At 36.0% G+C, this 18,687-nt stretch overlaps 1 protein-coding gene across 1 annotated transcript in view; it reads right to left on the bottom strand.

Moving 5' to 3' along the window:
- The window catches only part of GREB1L (GREB1 like retinoic acid receptor coactivator), a 130,826-nt gene extending 113,797 nt beyond the window's left edge, over window positions 1-17,029 (bottom strand). Inside the window, 1 exon segment of the mRNA XM_080685072.1 lies at window positions 16,955-17,029. The gene's annotated coding sequence lies outside the window, so the exon portion shown is untranslated.
- Window positions 17,030-18,687: the final 1,658 nt, after the last annotated feature.

The raw sequence follows: 18,687 nt of genomic DNA, 5'->3' as shown, positions 1-18,687 counted from the left end.
ATAATTTTCCACATCTCACTGGGTGCTTTAAAGGCAACATGGAAAGGGCACAGATGACTAAATATTTTTCATATAGTATGTATCTAATTTCTCTTATTTACCTATCCCAATTTAATTTTCCTAAGAAGATTTTTGGAACGTGAGCTATGTACATTAACCAGGTAAATATAATTAGTAATAACATACTAAAGACTTCTGCAGGTTTTGTTTTGGTATTACGGGGTCACTGCATTTAGAAACAAGGCTTTGGTCTCCTTTGCGATGTAATTGAATGACTAATAAGAATTATAAGGGTATAAAGAGAGGAAAAGGAATTCCCACTCACAGTAATTATAGTAAAATAGAAATACCTTTAAAATCGACTTTTAAAAGCACCACAACTAAAATTGTGCCTTAGAATCAGCAAAATCTGATTTTTTTTCTTAGAAACCACCGCCTAACAGCTGTCCGTCATCTTTCAAAATCAGATGTGCTAGGGACTGAATAAGTGTATCTGAATTAGTTAACTTGCTAAAAACAAAACAACAAAAACACCCATTCTGGTAATTCAGAGAGTAGTAAAAGAGGGACTTCGCTTAAAAGAAAAAGCAGTGGAAATTCAAAGCAAACTGAACATTCTGTTCTTATGTGGATTTTGTTACTCCCTCTGCCTTCATCTTTCCACACTGTCATCTGCCCCTGTCTTTCCATCTTCTTATTAACATTGCTAATTGTATTTGTCAGTTTTGCCACTATTTCAACGCTACTTAAACAGCTGTGGATTTTCTCTAGGCAATTATCAGTCACTACACTTAGGTTTCTAAATTAGTTGTTGAAAGGCACTTTAACCTTGAGAAAGGAGACATTGAACACACTCCATACTAAGCTTTACATTGAAGTATAGATTGCTTTAAAATGAGTAATTATCAAAAAGAATAGAAAAAAATCACACATACAAGTAATTCACATATTTTAAATTTATAAATCAGTAAGAAGATGCTAAACAAATCCTACTGTATACTTCTCATCATTTTATCTTTTTCTCTTACTAACACATATTGTAATATATATGCTCTCTCTATGTATATATACATGTATATAGTGTATAAAATTGGAACAGTTACCAAATTCCTCTAACAGTCTCCTTACTACCTATCAGTGGATAACACCCTTCAAAGATATCCACAGTCATATAAGTGGTATACTGAGGTCATGGGCTGGGGAAAGAAAGCTCTTACAACATGCAGAATCCTCTCCCCGCCCCCCTTCTTCATTTCCCTTCAAAGAGAAAATTCTTTATTATATTTGCTTTTTAAATTATCTATTTTCAATTCTAGCATTTTCTTCTTAAGCTACAAAATGAGCAAGAAACACATTCAGGAAGAAACACAAGGTTTAAGGTTATTCACTAACTGATACCCACTTCTATGAAATACACCTAAATTTAAAAAAATCTATGATTCAGAAACATTAAAATTCAACGATAACTTTTTAGAATTAACAAGTGTTGGTGTTTTGTAAAGGTTTGTAATATCCTGTTTGTGGGTCAGTCAAAAGCTTGTTAGAATGATTTTTAAATTAATGTAGGCTCATTCTTTATCCCTATCTCTCCCCACTTTCTGCTCCAAGGAAATAAAAGGGTGATATTTCAACAGTGTAAAATTCTTCACTGAGTGAAACACATGAAAATGAAAAACACTTTGGAAAGCATAGTACACTTCAAACCCTAACTATTCTCTCAGACCTATATTGACTCTTATAGTAGTTGCCAACATTTGGTAAGGATTATCCTTCCATTAGACAAAAGCAAGCATTCCTTAGATAAATCAGGAGTTTTGCCGTGAGACTCATAAAACCTTTTCACAACACAGATTTTCAAGAGAATCCTTTAAGGTTTTAGGAGGCTGCTCCTTTTACTAAGTAACAAAATACACCCCATGGTGTCTCACTGACCCCACTCAGCTGTCCTTTGACCTCTTCAATTGTTGAAGCCTAACTCCAGGGTCCACAGAATTTGCCTCCCATATCAAAAAGGCCAATGTTGCTTCCTCCTAGCACCTGGTGTAACAAAACGCAACAGTTCTCTCTCTTCTGTCTCCTCAGCTCCATCTCTGACCACTTTCCAGATGTTCCAGGCCCAAATGTTAAGCCAATACTAGGTTTCAGGATCTGCGTGGTCACCATGAGGGAACAACAGGGACCAGGCTGAAGTGGCAATGACCCTCTTGTTCTTGCTGGCCTCAAAAGGATACGACGGGTCATAAAAGAGGAAAAGATCTTTGGCCTCTCTTGAAAATGCCAGGCTATTTAAGCACATTGTAACTTCCAAAAGGAGAGAGGCAGTCTTAGGTTATGCCCTGTCAGATGAGGGTTAGCTAAAACAGTATCCCTAAATGCTTAATGCTAAGTTAACTTTTGATTTTCTTTGACATAGGGAGAAGAAGGGCAATATCGCCTCTTTTTCTTTTCTAAATTACAAGCCTTCTAAAAATAGAAAAAACACTTTTATAAAATTTTAAAAATATACATCTCAGGATAGTTTGATTCCAATTTTAATACGGTTGGGTTTTTTTTCTGCAGAGGATAGTAATCTAGATAATAATAATCTCTTATTAGACAATTTGAAAGAAAGAACCAGAATCAACAAAGGGGAATAAAAAACTGAATTCTATTATCTTAATTTAGATACTTAGGAAATATAACACAGAGGCTGTTGTAGGGGGAAAAACTTATTGCTGAATACTTTTTTCCTTTTCTTTTTTGGTGGAGAGGATGGGGAAGGAGAGAGGAAAGCAGAGAGGGGAGGAAATGGAAGGAGAGTTCATAGAAATATCTGGTTAATCAGTTTAAGTACAAAATATTGTAGCTTTATTTAAACTGTAACTTCATAAAACAAATTTGGTCTTAAAAAATTTGGGGGGTATATTATAATTGTACAATACCTTGGTTTATTTATTAACATTTTTGAGTCACGTTCATGATTAAGTTGGGATGTCAATACTTCAGGGAGCCTGTTGCCTAGATTTTACTTGTTTAAAGCTTTTTTGCACCTGCAAAAACATAAAAAATAAAAATATATACATAAAGATGAGTTATTTAACAAATGCATTATATTCCAGAATATAATAGTGTAAATATTTACAATTCCACAGAAATGACAATGAGAAATGAATTATCAAAAGATTACACAACTCATAACTGGAAAATACAGGTATTTCTCCTTCTTCAATACTCCCAAAATAATCATTCATAATGATATATATTCAAAAATAATTTCTGTTGTTCTTAAGATTTCCCCTCACTAACTATAAAATGAATAAACCTGTCAAGACTGCATTTTGACAGGTGTTACCATAATGCTAAAAGCCTGAAAACTTTTATTCTATTTTTAGGAATAAAACTAGTGGAAGATAATTTTCTTATTCTAAGTTTAAGTTTCTCTGATGCTTCTCAAAATTTACCTCCTCAAAGAACTACAAAAAATATAAACATAGCTGATATTGATTAAAATTATTCTCTAGTTTTTAAAACAAATGCTTTAATAATTTCCAAGAAAAAAGCCTGCCAGAAGAAAAAGAGCTACTATTTTCCTACTCTTTAGAGTGGTGTATTCTTAGAAGAAATTAGACTAACTATTTATAATTTTACAACTGGGTGAAAATTACAGTGTACATATTATTCTGTTCTCTAGATAGATTATGGTCAATATAAACTACTGCATGGTCATAGTCATAAAGCATAAAGTGAAATAAAAACTATTTGTCATTGATTTTTATACATAACTTAGAAGTGCTTCTATTCCTTTGTTAGTGTCTAAAGAGAAAACAAAAGATCTTCCTAAGAATGCACTAATTTCAATATGCATTTTATAGCACTAAAATATTTAAAGTGATATTATGTTTAAAAATGTTTTCATTTTACTCTCCTTTTATGTCAAATTGAAAGAGAGAAAAGAGAAAACACCATTTTAGATTTTGAAATAAAAAATCTTTATCTTACCTCTCTTACTGTTAGAAGAATGTCTTCAGGCAAAAGAACAAATAAAAATGCAAGACCTAGATTTTCAAACTCATGTATTTCCTATCTACCCACACACAAATAGACATCCTTTTGTAAGTCAGTAGTTTTGCTACCTACATCCAAACCCAAGATTACCCCATATGGTCAACAAGGTCAAACTGCATTACTGCCAATGAAACTATATGACTCCACAAGGACCTTAATGATTTTTAAAAAAGGTCAGTAATCCAATTCCAATAGCTTCAGAGTCTAAAATTGCTAATTTTTGGCCACGTGCTGCACACTTCACCTGCTAGTAATGACATTTTAGTATTTTCTTCTAATTACACTCAAAGCTAAGACCTTTGGCCCTGGGCCACAGACCCCTATTCAGGCTGCACACATTCTCTTAAACGACCTGATCCTTTGTTGTCACTCTTACTCTTTCATCTATTATTTACACCCATAGAGAAGGAAGATACTCTACCATTTGTATAGCTTAAAGCTTCTAATCATCTTAATTTCTTTGCCTTCCAACCTATAGTCTTCTTTATAGACGAGTGCCAAAAAGTTTGACAAAATCATTTTTTTTTCAACCACATTACCCCCCCTACCCCCCCGCAAGCCCTTCTTCCCTTTTTCTACTCTCTGATCAAGCTCCTTCCTGGTTCCTTTGCTCACACAGGCAGGATTTACAAATTGGACTTTTGCCAACAAAATTAATTTCTAAATATAGAAAATCTTCACCTTGTTCTGACAGATCAATAACAATGATTTTTTTTCTTTCATCAAAGAGCACATAAAATTAAAGAGAAAGTTGCTTAAAATAACTTAAAATCTGCCCCCAGCCTCCCTAAGGCCTGGGCATAGAATTTTCAGAATTCCCCTGCAAAAAATGTCAAAGAAGTTTCAGTATAAACAGTAAGGATGCTAGAAAGTGGCTAAAACTTTTCAAACATCTTAATGTCTACAGTTGCTCACAAGAAAGAAATAGAGGAAGAAAAAAAATAGAAAAATGAAATATAAAGAAAAATTTAAAGATTAATAAATGTTTACGTCTTTACATTTTAAAGGACTACTAATTCCCCAAACATCAACACCCTCACATAAAACATTCCATATCCTTGTAATTTCCCAACACTCTTCCCAGACGGTTTTGGTAATGTCCAGACCCATTTTGCAAATCCAAAGCACAGAACTGTTTACCATGATGCAGATGTCCCCCATCAGATCACGATAGCCACCAAAAGACTCTGATTTCCAAGTTGCTTATAAAATGGCATATAATCCATCTTTGCTCTCTCTTCCTCTTTTGCTCAGCTTACTCTTGATTTCTAACAAACAGTATTTCCTTGTTGTCTGTCCTCTCTGCAGACCCTGAAGCCCCTTGTCTTTTCTTATTTTCACCATTTGCTTCAACCAGCAGTTCACTGGAGACCCATCCATCTTGTAATGCCTAAAGTGACAGATGCTCTCAGGAACCACCACACTGCTGAGTGAACAAAAGATAACATCACCTCTAGGAACTCCAGAGAGAAATACAACTGCAACCTCAAGACAGGGGCTGACTTGACAGACATTGGACCATAAACCTCTTCTAAGCGAAAAAGAAAACAATTGCCACACACCAAAAAAATCTGACACAATCAAAGGCAGAAAAGAGTGATTATTTGTGGATTGCCTTTTCACTCTGCGGCTCACTTTTCCCCCCAATGCTTTTATATTGGGGCAATTCACTTGCTAAGAGGTAACACAAGTTCTTGAGAGGGGGGGAGCCTTTCTCAAGTATCTTCTTTTCTTCAACAATATTCAAAGAGAAATTCACATGTGTGTTTCAGTTAATCTAAGGCTTATGATACAGCATTCTTAAGCCTGACTTGGCTTGTTTGCATAAAGCAATATTGGCACTCAGAAATGCTGACTCAATTCTACTGCTCTGAAAGGCAAATTCTACTGTTCTGAAAAGCATATGCATGCTTTGCAAATTAAAAATACATTAGAAATTAAAAAGCAACGTGTGACACAATGTCAACAATATGTGTAGCTCATAAAAAAAGCTCACCATTCATTCATTAGACAGCCTCCAACTTGGGTTAAAAAGACAGTTAACAAGAGGATTCTGGGAAGGACTACAGATCTCTTTTCTAACAAAGGAAAGGTCATTTTAACATCTCCCAGCAACAAACTAATGACAGGGACGCTGTAGATGCAGAGGACTCTGCTTGATGCTATCTAGTGTTCTTTTGTTTTTGTTTTTTAAGCATCTTAGTTAAAGTCTTCATTCAACATTAGGAAAATGTAAACTCTTAACATTTAATTTTAAGTATAACATTTAGATAAATATGGTGAAGGAAAATTTTTGAAGAACAGAAAAACAAAAACTGGTTTGAAAGGCAATTAAGAATATTGTGTGATCAATGTCAATTATGGAGATTAACAACCCGTTTTTCCAAAGGATATCAAGCACTATAGAGAAAAATCTCTGAGGCAGCTAAATGTTATCATTTTCAAACAGGGTAACTAGTACAAATATCTGTTAAATCTAAAACAAAGAGCCAAATGCTCAAAAAAAGTTCTGTTAATTATATTTCTAACAAAATAGAAGGATTTACAATGACATTTCTTTAAAACAAATAGTTAATACTCTTGCACAAAAAGCCTTTAAGTTATAATTCTTTTGGAGTCACTAATGGCTCCTCCCATGCCAATTTTACTAAAAATTGTTTTAAAAGGTATTTTATCTGTTGTGTTTGAATTACTGGTAGAGTAAAAGAAAAATTTTCAACTTGATAAGTCAACATATCTCTTTCTTAACATTTTTTATGTCTCCCTTATTTCCTTAAACACTTGAGTGTATCTGAACAAAGAAGACAGTACAAATATTTCACAATCAAAAAATTTTTTGGTTTTTGTTTTATGCTGGCAAGACAGAAAACATACAAAATAATTAAGTAAATATGTACAATTATATAACTCAATGGGGAAAAGATTAAATAATTAGACTGTTTATCAATATATGAAGGTCTTGTTCTAATATGGACTTGATCTTTAGACAACTTTAACACACTGACCCTAAGTAACCCCACAAAACTCCTATCCAAAAGTACCACATCCTTCAACACTCTCAAACTTTGGCATTAATAGCAAGAGAGTGGTGCCTTTGGAATGACAGTTACATTACAGAAGGCTCGAGAAAGACCCAATTAAATGACCTACTTTTAAACACAATAGGATCAATATGCATGCAGGAAAAGTACACCCCAGTGGAGAGTTCTTATTGCCTGATTGATCAAAAACAAAACAAAACTTTTCCTTTTTAAGGGTTCCTCCAGATCACAGTCAGTGCCAGAAATCCACACAGGAAAAAAATCCATCAAAATGAAACCCTAAAAGGGTTTACCCTTCACCATCCTATTTGCACTTCAAAAACCTCTAAGTCCTTCAGTTAAACCCCAGGGCTGAACCATTTCAATAATAAGAGAGGTGGCCAGCGGTGATTTATCTCCCATTTGGCCTCTGGACAGAGCTGTAATGTCTACGAAGCTTCCCTTCGCTGACTCAAACCCTCCCCCAAGTCTCAACCTTCATTTGTGCAGCTTTAGATCTGCAATACCTTATAAACAACTCATATGCCCCTTCCAATCAGATGCAAGAACAATCTGTAACTCAAGATTTGGGTACATTTTCTTGGCAATGCTTTCACTGCTGAGTAATCAGAGCGTTGAAAATACCAGGTTAAATTTCAGGTTCTCTTTAATACAAATTGAAGAAGAAAAGAAACTTCCTTATCTTTAGATTCTTTCTTCTCACATGTTAATTGTCAGAACTTCTTCAATGTTTTCCGATTTATAACTTGATATCCTTTACATTTTGGGCCACATCAGGCAACTTCCCGCAGTGGTGTTCATCTAAATTTAAATCCTTGCAATGTAAAATATCTTAACAAATCCAAAAAATGAAGATTTCACAGGTCACAGACTCCTGGGTCAAAAAGACCTTAAAAACAGATATCAGACCACTGTGACTCAACTGATTTATTATACCCTTGTTATCAAATGTGTACTATAACTGTCATCACACACACTCACACAATTTTCCTCTAGTAAAATAAACACCAAACAATGTCAACAGTTATTTAAATTGAAATATAGCTACCAGAAATTATCAAATGTGAAACATGGCAAACGTAATTATTCCTTAAAAATGAAAGGATATTTTGTCACCAGGCATGAATTTCAAAATTATGTTTATATACTTCCTAGTGTAAAAAGATAATGAAAAATATAAGCATCCTTTTCCCTACCTGTTCATTGTTTTCTGACTTCATTTAAATGAGAGGAGTTTGTTTTTCTAATTGATTCTTGATAAATTCCATCTGAAAGCCACATTAGCAACTTGCACTAAATGATTCCACTATAATGATTCCAGTTCACAAGTTGATATTTTTCAAGCTATTTCACTAATTTCATAAATTAGAGATTCCACAGGCCAATAAATAGAAATGCATTTTATTTAAACCTAATATCAGTTAAGAAAAATTTAAAAAATAAAATATACTGCTGATATTTAAAAGTACAAGAAATACAAATTTCTGCCAATTACAAAAATTACTTATATTTTTGGAGATATTTACCAATAAAATTATATTCCTCCCATTAAAAAATGCACCACTAAGATTCTTATACCTCATTAGCAAATATTTTCCATTTTCAGAGTTCCAAATACTACAAATTCTAAAAAACCTCAACCCTCACAGCAAATGATTTTATTGCATGCTACTGGGTCGAGGAATAATAGAATTGTATTTGAGATAACATAAAAATTCAAACTCTTTACATAAATGAAGAAAATATCTGAAAAAACCCTAAGGGACATAAATTTTTATATCACTGAAACAAACTGTGGCACTAATTATAATATTCAGGAAAACAAATTTCTTAACCTACTACATTATATTTTTTTAAAAAAGCTTTCCTCAGAGAATCAACAAGAATAATTGATTCACCACAGAGGAAATATTCAATTTTCATTAAATATTTATTCAGTGCAATAGGTTGTTAGGTCTATTTAGACCTCAAAGAAGAAATAGTTCCTGTCTAGTAGAAATCAGGTCTTGAGAAAATTGAATGGAGATGAGAAGCAGTTCCTCAAGTCATAACACTATATTTCAAAATGACAATGTTAAAAACTGAAGATGTTCTATAAAATGTGTATTACGTCTTTGAAATCTGATACGAAGAAAGTGATACGTAAGACAGTATTAATTTTAATAAAGTTTGACAGGGTAAGCACCTTAATTTTCTATTAAGGTAGCACAGTGGTCGGCAAACTCATTAGTCAACAGAGCGGCAAACCGCGGCTCACGAGCCGCATGTGGCTCGCGAGCTGCAGTTTGCAGACCACTGAGGTAGCACAATAAAATTTGGATGTTCAAGATCCGCAGTTACCAACTCTTCTACTCTGTAACCATACTCGTCACCTATCTTCTCTGGGCTTGTTCCCTTACCCATAAACTGGGAGGTAAAAAAGTAGTATGTTTCTAGACTGAAAACACTATGGTGTAATGGGATTGCGGAACAGATTCCATTCACAATAGCAACAACAAAAATAAGACCCAGGAATCATCTTAATAACATATATGTGATAACATCATTTTCTAAATTGCCCAACTTTATCTAAGTGATTTAAGTGAAAACGTACACGTGCAACGAAATATGCTAGATTTCCTAAAGAGAAGCCTAATCATTGTAAAAATGTATTTCTCAAACAAAATAACACAATCCCCCAATATATCAGAATTTGGGGAGCATTATTAAAACATCCATAAATTCATCTTTCTGTGCCTATTCAAACTTATCTCCCATCATACTCCAATATGAAACCTGTTCCTACCAATTAAAAAAAATTTTCTTATTGATTTTAGAGAGAGGAAGGGAGAGGGAGAGAGATAGAAACATCAACATCAATCAGCTGCCTTTTGCACACACCCCCCTCATTGAGGATTGAGCCTGCAACCCGGCCATGTGCCCTGACCGGAAATTGAACGGGCTACCTCTCAGTGCATGGGTCAACGCTCAACCACTGAGCCACACCGGCCAGGCTGTTCCTATCAATTAGATTTTAATAATCTCACATCCATCTCTGTGCCTTTGTTCAAGTTGTCTGACCCACTCCTCACTTAATTTTTCAGCCAGTCATAATCAGTTTCTTACTTTGCTCACTTTTTTCTTTATTATTTTAACCACCACAACATCTAGCACAGGTCTAAGTGTATAGCTGGCACTTAAGACATAATGATATCACAAATATTTTCAAGGTAAAACTTACTAATATTGAATGAGTATGGAAACTCTGCCTCTATGGGTACTTAGAATACTTTTATTTTAAGAATTGAAAAATTCTTCCTTTTATTTTTTGAGTAGATAATATATTTACCAGATTAAAAATCTAGCAGTAAAAAGTAGTAAAAAGTGTTTCCTCAACTGTCGTCCCACAGTCTCCTGTCACAGGAAACCTCTTTTATTGGCATATATATATATATATATATATATATATATATATATATATATATGTAGTGCATATCTGTGTAAAGACAAATTAAACACATTCACTCTTTTGGACATTGCTTATTTAAGGTAAAAACATTTTGGTGAGCCCTCTATATAAGCAAATAAAAATCTTCCTCGTTCTTTTTTGTGGCTTCACAAAATTCCCTGGCATGTATATACCATGATTATCTTAAACTAGTCCCTTAATGTTGGTGCACAATTAGTTTCTTTTTTTTTTTTTAATAAATCTTTATTGTTCAGATTATTACAGTTGTTCCTCTTTTTTGCACAATTAGTTTCTGATGTTTGTTATTACTCAAAATATTATAATAATTAACCCTGCATTAATTAATACACACTAATTTAGCACTAGTTGTTTAAATGCATAAAATGAAATTTATGGGTCAAAGGATATACAATATGCAGTTTCAATTTTGTTAGACACTGCCAAACTGCCTTGTTTTTGTTTTGTTTTGTTTTAGCAGACCCAAAGCAGTCTTCATTTCATCCACACATTAGAAACATTTTATTTTTTTTATTATTATTTTTTAAAAATATATTTTTTTGTTGATTTCAGAGAGGAAGGAAGAGGGAGAGAGAGAGAGATACATCCATGATGAGAGAGAATCATGGATCGGCTGCCTCCTGCAAGTCCCCCACTGGGGATCGAGCCCACAACCCGGGCATGTGCCCTTGACCGGAATCGAACCTGGGACCCTTCAGTTCGCAGGCTGACGCTCTATCCACTTAGCCAAACCAGCCAGGGCAGAAACATTTTAAATTACAGTTTTCTAAGGTCTACATCAAGCGGTAAAAAGCCAAGAGCACATAAAGTTGGTTTGGAGGAAATTCTGGTTATGAGGCACTAAGTGAGGGATGAACTAAGGGTTGAACCAATTTCTACTCCCAGGATCAATTTATGTATCTTATACCTTCAACAATATAGAGTAGTACCTACTTTTGGATCGTTGTCAATCTGACAGATGAGAAATGATATCTCAATATAGTTTTAATCTGTATTTTTCTTATTAGGAATGAAACTAAGTATCTTTTCAATTCATTTTCATTTAAATGTCATTCTCTGAAATGTTCAGTCTTATCATTTTTCTGTTTGGTTGTTGGTTTTAGACTTGATTTATAGGAGCTCTTTATATATTATGGAATGTTGTCCTTTGGGCCTGATATGAGTTGCAACATTTCCCCCCTAGTTTGCCATTTTGCCTTTGCTTATGGATTTATTTTTCCATGCAGTTTCAATTTTCATTTAATTAAATTTATCAAATTTTTAAGTGTCAAGCAGTTGCATGGAAACACATAACTCACTTCACCTGTTTAAATAATCTACATAAGCCAGTGTTATATTTCCTAGAGGCACTAAGAAAGCAAAGGAGTGTAATAGAGGGGGAGAGAGGTAAGGAAAAACATCTATCTAAATAAACAAATCCTCAAAGATGTTTTTTTCCTCCCAATTTAAGAAAGATTCTAAAGCTTTTTCAGCTTATTTATAATTTTGTGAGGGTAACAAAATAGATATTTCCACTCTATCCTACCCACTCTAGCTTTTGCCAAGGGCATAAACACACACCACCGCCACCACCACCATACCACACCACAAAAACAGAACATTTTAGAGAAGGAGAATGGACAAGGTATGTCTGAAGTAGCCAACAGAAGCCTAGGATGAAGTTTTTGATTAAGTAGTTTCTAATCCTAGAAGAAATAGAAAGAAAGAACATCTTTTCAGGCATTCTTTTTCTGGATTTTGGACTTTCAGTTTGTGAAAGAGCTGCATACTTCTGGTAGAGGGGAGAGGACCGCAGTCAAAAATGTCAAATACAGTTTTTTTCCAACAAGGATATTATGGATTTTCTTCCACCATCAAGGATATTATGGATTTTCTCCCACTACCAACTCTTCTCCCACTTTCTATAGCTATTCTACCTTTCTTAATCATTACCTGAACATGGGATCCAATCAGTTGCTTATTATTGTCTTTGTTGATGTCTCCTACATTTATATATTTGGCTATAAAGTCTTTTCTGAGTTGCTGCTGTCCCCTCTACCTCAATATGTCAACTCAATATGTCCAAAATTAATATGTCCAAAACAAAACTCATTATTCTTAGAGTAAAAGTTATCCTTATTTCCTAATTTCATGAAATACTGTGAACTGTGCTAGGAAGGATATTAAAGGCAGTCCCTATCTCAAAGAGATCCCAATCTAGAGGTAAATACATTTTTAAAATGTCTTTATTGATTAAGGTATTACATATGTGTCCTCATTCCCCCATTCCCCCCCCAACCCCCCCCCCACTCATGGCCTCACCCCCCTGTTGTCTGTGTCCATTGGTCAGGATTCTATGCATGCATACAAGTCCTTTGGTTGATCTCTCCCCCTTACCCCCACCCTCCCCTACCTTCCCTCTGAGGGCAAATACATTTTTAAATGTAAATATTCACTAGAAGTTGGAACAAAGTACTATAAAAGCACAGAGAAAGTAGTAATCCTGTCTGGACAAATAAAAAAAATACCAGAGAAGAGATGACATTTGGGTGTCTTTAAAGGATACATCAAACAGAATTGGGTAGACCTCCCACCTATAATACAATGTTAAAGGCATGGTGTATCTTAGAAATATTGGGAGTTGAGTTGCAAGAGAATAAAAAAGTAGGTTGTGGCTAGTCTGTAAGGGACCTTATATGCCAAATTAAAAATTTGAATACCTAAAAGCAGGAGAAAGCCAATGGAGGATTTTAAAAAAATGAATTAACATAATCAGATTTATTTAAAAATAGAAGATAACTCTGGGAGTATTGTGAAAACTGAATTAGAAACCAGATCAAAGGTTTCTGTAAGAGTGTAGGAAGAGGGGATGGGAATGCACATCATTGGGGTTGAAAGGAACAGAGAAGAGAAGCCCTTTTGGTAGGCAGTTAGAAATTCAGGACTCCAGCTCAGGAGTGGGGTCTGGACAAACAGAGCTTGGGGACAGATGGCTGCAACACAGATCGTTGATATCAGTAATGGTGAGGTTACCCAGGAATTGCTGCTGTAGACAAAGGTTTTGGAGCTAGAGGGTCAAGCAGGGAAGGCTGAGAAACACTGTTACTGGAGAGTCAAGCAAAGGAGGAGGAAAACGCAGCAAACCAGATGGAGAAGTAGGAGCAACAGGAAGGAAACCAGAAACCAACAGGCTTGTGAAAGTCAGGAGACAAGAGAGTTTGGAGAAATGGGAGGTAGTCAACAGTTTCAATAGGTAAGAGAGGTCAAATAGGACCAAGGATGAAAATGTGCCATGGCATATAGCAATTACTCTTTCAAGAAGTGTGGTGAGCCCTAGCCGGTTTGGCTCAGTGGATAGAGCGTCGGCCTGCGGGCTAAAGGGTCCCAGGTTCGATTCCGGTCAAGGGCACGTAACTTGGTTGTGAGCACATTCCCAGTGGGGAGTGTGCAGGAGGCAGCTGATCGATGTTTCTCTCTCATCGATGTTTCTAACTCTCTATCCCTCTCCCTTCCTCTCTGTAAAAAAATCAATAAAAAAAAAAAAAAAGAAGAAGTGTGGTGAATTAGGGTGGAAATAAGTTGGTAGCTACAGGAAAAAGAGTAATTACCAGGAAGGATGCTTACAGGGTAAGATTCTTCCCTCAAGGAAAAAAGATGGTACAGAAGAGAGGAGATGATTAATGGAATAAGGTCCTAGAGGGGGTAAAGGAGGGAGAGTGGGAAAGGATGCAAGCTGCACATTGATGACAGAGCTACAAGGCAGGAGCCTGGATCCCTGATGAGAGCAGAGATGCTATATCAGCCTTAGAAATTAGCCTCCAAACTTTTTGTGGGAAAGAAATAAATGTCCAAGTTGCTGTTTTGTGTTTCCTGTTATTTTCAGACAAATGTAATCCTAACTGATACAGGAGAGAAGGGTGCTGAAAAAAAAACAACAAAAACAAGCAAGCACCTCTCTGAAATAGCACACGATGTTTAGAAGACAAGAGCAATCTGGCCTTCCTAGACTACCACTAGTGAGCGAGGGAGTAGATTAAGGAAGATGAAAATGTAGGCCCAGGTGTGAGGAGTTGAGACTGGATCCTGTAGATAAAAAGGAGCCACACAGAAAGGTATTGAGCAAAGGAATGACGTGTTCCCATTTCAGCTTTGAATAGATTCCTCTGGTGGCAAGCTGGAAGGGGATCATTAGAAATTGGTGACTAACTGACTTGGGCAAAGGATTCACAATGAAGCCTAGGTCTCTACTTTGCATTCCTTTTCTCACTCTACCTCCTCCCTCCCCCTCGCCCCCCTCCTCCCCCCCCCCCCCCCCCCCCCCGCGCCCCTGTTAGCACCTCAATTCAAGCATGCCATTTCCTTATCATTCATTTAACAAATATTTATTGAGTGCCTCTTCTGTGTCTCCTCCTGCAGATACAATGGTAGAAATGGTCTTTGCCCTCAAAGATCTTAGGGATACCAGTTCTAGAAGCTTCATATGTGATATCTCATTTAAGCTTCAGAACACCTTATGACAATTTTATTATTATTGTCCCGATTTTTCAGGTCAGGCAACCCAGTCTTAGAAAGTTTAATAATTTGCTGAAGGTCACATGGCTGGCTAGCTGATAAATGGTGGTGCCAGGAATCAGACACAGAATCATCTTACTTCAAAGCATGTCTTTTAATTACTTGGCTATGTTATCTCTCATGCAACTTTGTGTGATGTGTTAAGTACTATGACAAAGAGTACAGTGGCTTGGATTATTGCAGCTTCTTAAGTGGATGTTCTTTCTGCATTTGGCATGTTCCAGCCAGGCAGTTTTTCTAAAATGCACATTGGGGAGGATGGTGGCACCTTCTCAAATTAAGGGCATCCTGAGGAAGATGATGAGCTTTTGAATGGAAGGTAATGCATGCAGGTCTTAGCTATGCTGATTTTGAGACACTGTGACACATCCAGATGGACATATCCAGCAGTAATTTCATAGATGAATGTGAAGTTGAGGAGGAAGCAGGTTTGGAGATAAAGCACTTAGCATCACTAGCTCTTATAGTTCACCTGAATTCAAGGCAATTACTGAGAATTTTTAGGAGCTTCTAGAAGTGAGAGGAGCATCCCACTGAGAAAAGGGCAGTGGGTGGGTACAGGCTTGAAGAGAACAGAGTTATATTTGGAATAATTGATCAGAGATAAAGGAGAGGGACTCAGCCAAAGCAGTCAAAGATACAACTGGGTTGTATTTAGGGTTAGGGGCAACGAATATATAATGATATCAATCTGCATGCCTGAGAGATTTTCTCCAGTAACAATCACTAACTCAAGAATAGGAAACCTCGCCAAAATTTTATTATTTTACCAGTTCTTTTCTCCCATTCTGACTTAAGGCCTTGCCTGTGAGTTCCCAAAGCACTCTGAATTTACCTTTGACCTGCTAATGAACACTTGAACTATCAGGTTCTATTTAACTCAATCTCCCTTTGGACTTGGAAATCCTCAAAATTCTTTTGAGATTTTAAAAACCTGTGTTTTTTTTAAATCATTTTTTATTCCCAGCAACATGCACAGCACTATTTGTACACGTGTCTTGTCTTCAGTGAATCTGTACGTCTCTGAGGGGCAGAGACTATGACTCTGCCAGTCCTACAGAAGCATCGTGTCAGCTCACTTCTTGCGCACACTATGCCCGTGTTAAACATTTGTGGGATTGGATCGACTTTAATCTGGAAGCAGAAACGTAGAAATTAACTATGTAATACTATCAAGCAGTGATTTTTAAGTTTTCAGATTTGGAATAAACAGTCCCTCCTTTTAACCTTTCCTCATGTTTTTCATTAAGAGGAAGTTAGAACAGTACCGCCCCAGTACATGCCACTTTGTCTTGGGTGTTTGGGCCTTCCTGGCAGCTCTATGGGCTCTGTTACCATGAATGAGCTACTAAGCATTTCTGGGCCTTTTGAGTACTTATTAGTAAACCTCAAGTGATTGGACACAACAATTGCTGATGTCCCTTCTCATTCTAAACCCCAAAGAATCCATGACCTCTGGAAGACCTTTAAAACCACATCTGAGAACAACTGCCTTATAAAGAGCAATTAAAACATGGGCTCCATGTTTCATTATTAGAAAATGGGAAAATAAATCCTTTTTCTATAAAACTGAGTTAAAATTTACAAAGCATATGACTTCGAAACTGACAATGCAGACACTTTATATTTAATTATTGCTCTGACTGCTGGTTAAAGCATTTTATCAGATGCAAGTATGTTTTTCCATGGTAGGTGTACCCAAAAAGCAAATGAAAGGGCACCACAGTTCACTTTGGTAGTAGAAAGAGCAGAAAGCTGGAAGAATATGAAACATAATCTTGGATCCCATACGTACCTTGGTAACACTTCTTTTTTTTTTCAGATGAGAAATCAAAGAGTGTAAGTGACTTACTCAAGATCATAGAAGTATGAAGTAGCAGGGCTGGTACTAGAGTCCAAGGCTCCCAGTCATGGACTTTCTTTTTTTGAAATAACCAAATTGGTCAAAAATCTCCTGAAAGACAAAAACAGATGAAGGTGACATTGGTTGAGTTTAAACAGAGACTACTTTGTTCTTTCCAGGTTCAATAATAAACAATTCTAGTGATTGGCATGAAGGGGCAGCAGATGAAACATTCTGACCCCTAAACAAAAAAATTTGTATTTTTGCACCACAGTTAGTAAGTCACTTGTAAAAATTAAGTAAATCGAAAACAAGGATAATTAGTAAAGCCAGCAAACAATTTTCCTTCCCTCTTTTGGAAAACAGACTGAAAAAAAAGAAGAAAAAAAAAAAGAAATCCCTGTGGTTGCCTTCATTAGCAGCCAGGGTGTTGAGTCCCATTGTAAATCCCATTTATAAAGGCCCATGGCTACCTGCAGAGCCCAGGAGTACCAATCACATTAGCAAAGACACCAGATGACCAAAGGAAGCCATGAGGGTCTGGGAAAGCTGGTAAACAAAAGGCAGCATTCCAAGTGAATGCCATTGCTGGAGTCTGCATTGTAAAATGCCTGGATTTCAGAACCCTAAAGCAGATTAGCTGAAGGCAACAAAGGATTCAAATAAGATACAAAGAACTCATTTTGACACATTAAGAAACTGTCTTCATTAGATCATCAGGTATTTATGTATAATTATTTAAAAAAAAATTCCACCTAAGTTGTGTTTGAAGCAGTGAGGCCTAGAAGAGCTGGGACCTAAACATGGTTCTTGAATACTACGCGTTCATGACCAAAATTCATGACCAGCCTTTTCCCTTTTAATCTTCCTGACATTTTAAAGGCCTGTAACAACTTTAAAATTTGTTATGCCCATCATTTCAATTTTACCACGTTGTACACAAGTGCTGCTTTAAATACCAACTAGAAAAACTCAGATCTCTCCAACTCTAAGTGATTTTTCTTCCTCATTTTTACATCACCTACAAAGAACATAAGTAACACTTTTGGATATGAATTGCCAAAATGAAAAGAAGCAAAACATTAGGCTCTGGTATAATTTCCATCACTTCACATGCTTGTTTTGCTTTGCTTGCAAAGTTTAAACTCAAATATAATTTAGATGCTTAAATTTGAAAATGTGGAAGAAAAACCTTTATTTCCATGTGGACAAGGCTGAGATTTGTTGTTTTAAATTTTGTTTTCTTTTTTTGGGAGGGGGGTTAGGGAATTATGTTAAATAACTTTAATAACTTGCAACATTATTTGCCAGTTTTATTCACTAAGGTATCCATATTGCTAAGCCTAATAACTGATGTAAAATTTAAATAATTACTTATTAAAAGTTCTGTAAGAAGACATGGGCACTGCTCTGGCCAGGTGGCTCAGTTGGTTGGAGCGTCATCCTGTACACCAAAAGATTGCAGGTAAGATTCCCAGTCAGGGCATATACCTAAGTTGGGGCGTGTATGGGAGGCAGCCAATGGATGTTTCTCTCCCCCCCCCCCACCCCCACCCCCCCCCCCCGACGCCCCGCTCTAAAATCAATAAAAACATACCTTCAGGTGAGGAGAGAGAGAGAAAAAAAGACAACATGGGCACCACATGTGTAATATTAGATCAAATGTCCTTTCACTTAACATTTTCAGGAATACAGACCATCAGTCATCCTGAAATCTTACAAATGTATTTAGAGACCCAGCA

The sequence above is a fragment of the Plecotus auritus genome (assembly GCF_963455305.1).
Source record: "Plecotus auritus genome assembly, chromosome: 8".
Lineage (NCBI taxonomy): Eukaryota > Metazoa > Chordata > Mammalia > Chiroptera > Vespertilionidae > Plecotus > Plecotus auritus.
This window is presented reverse-complemented; position numbering and strand designations above follow the sequence as displayed.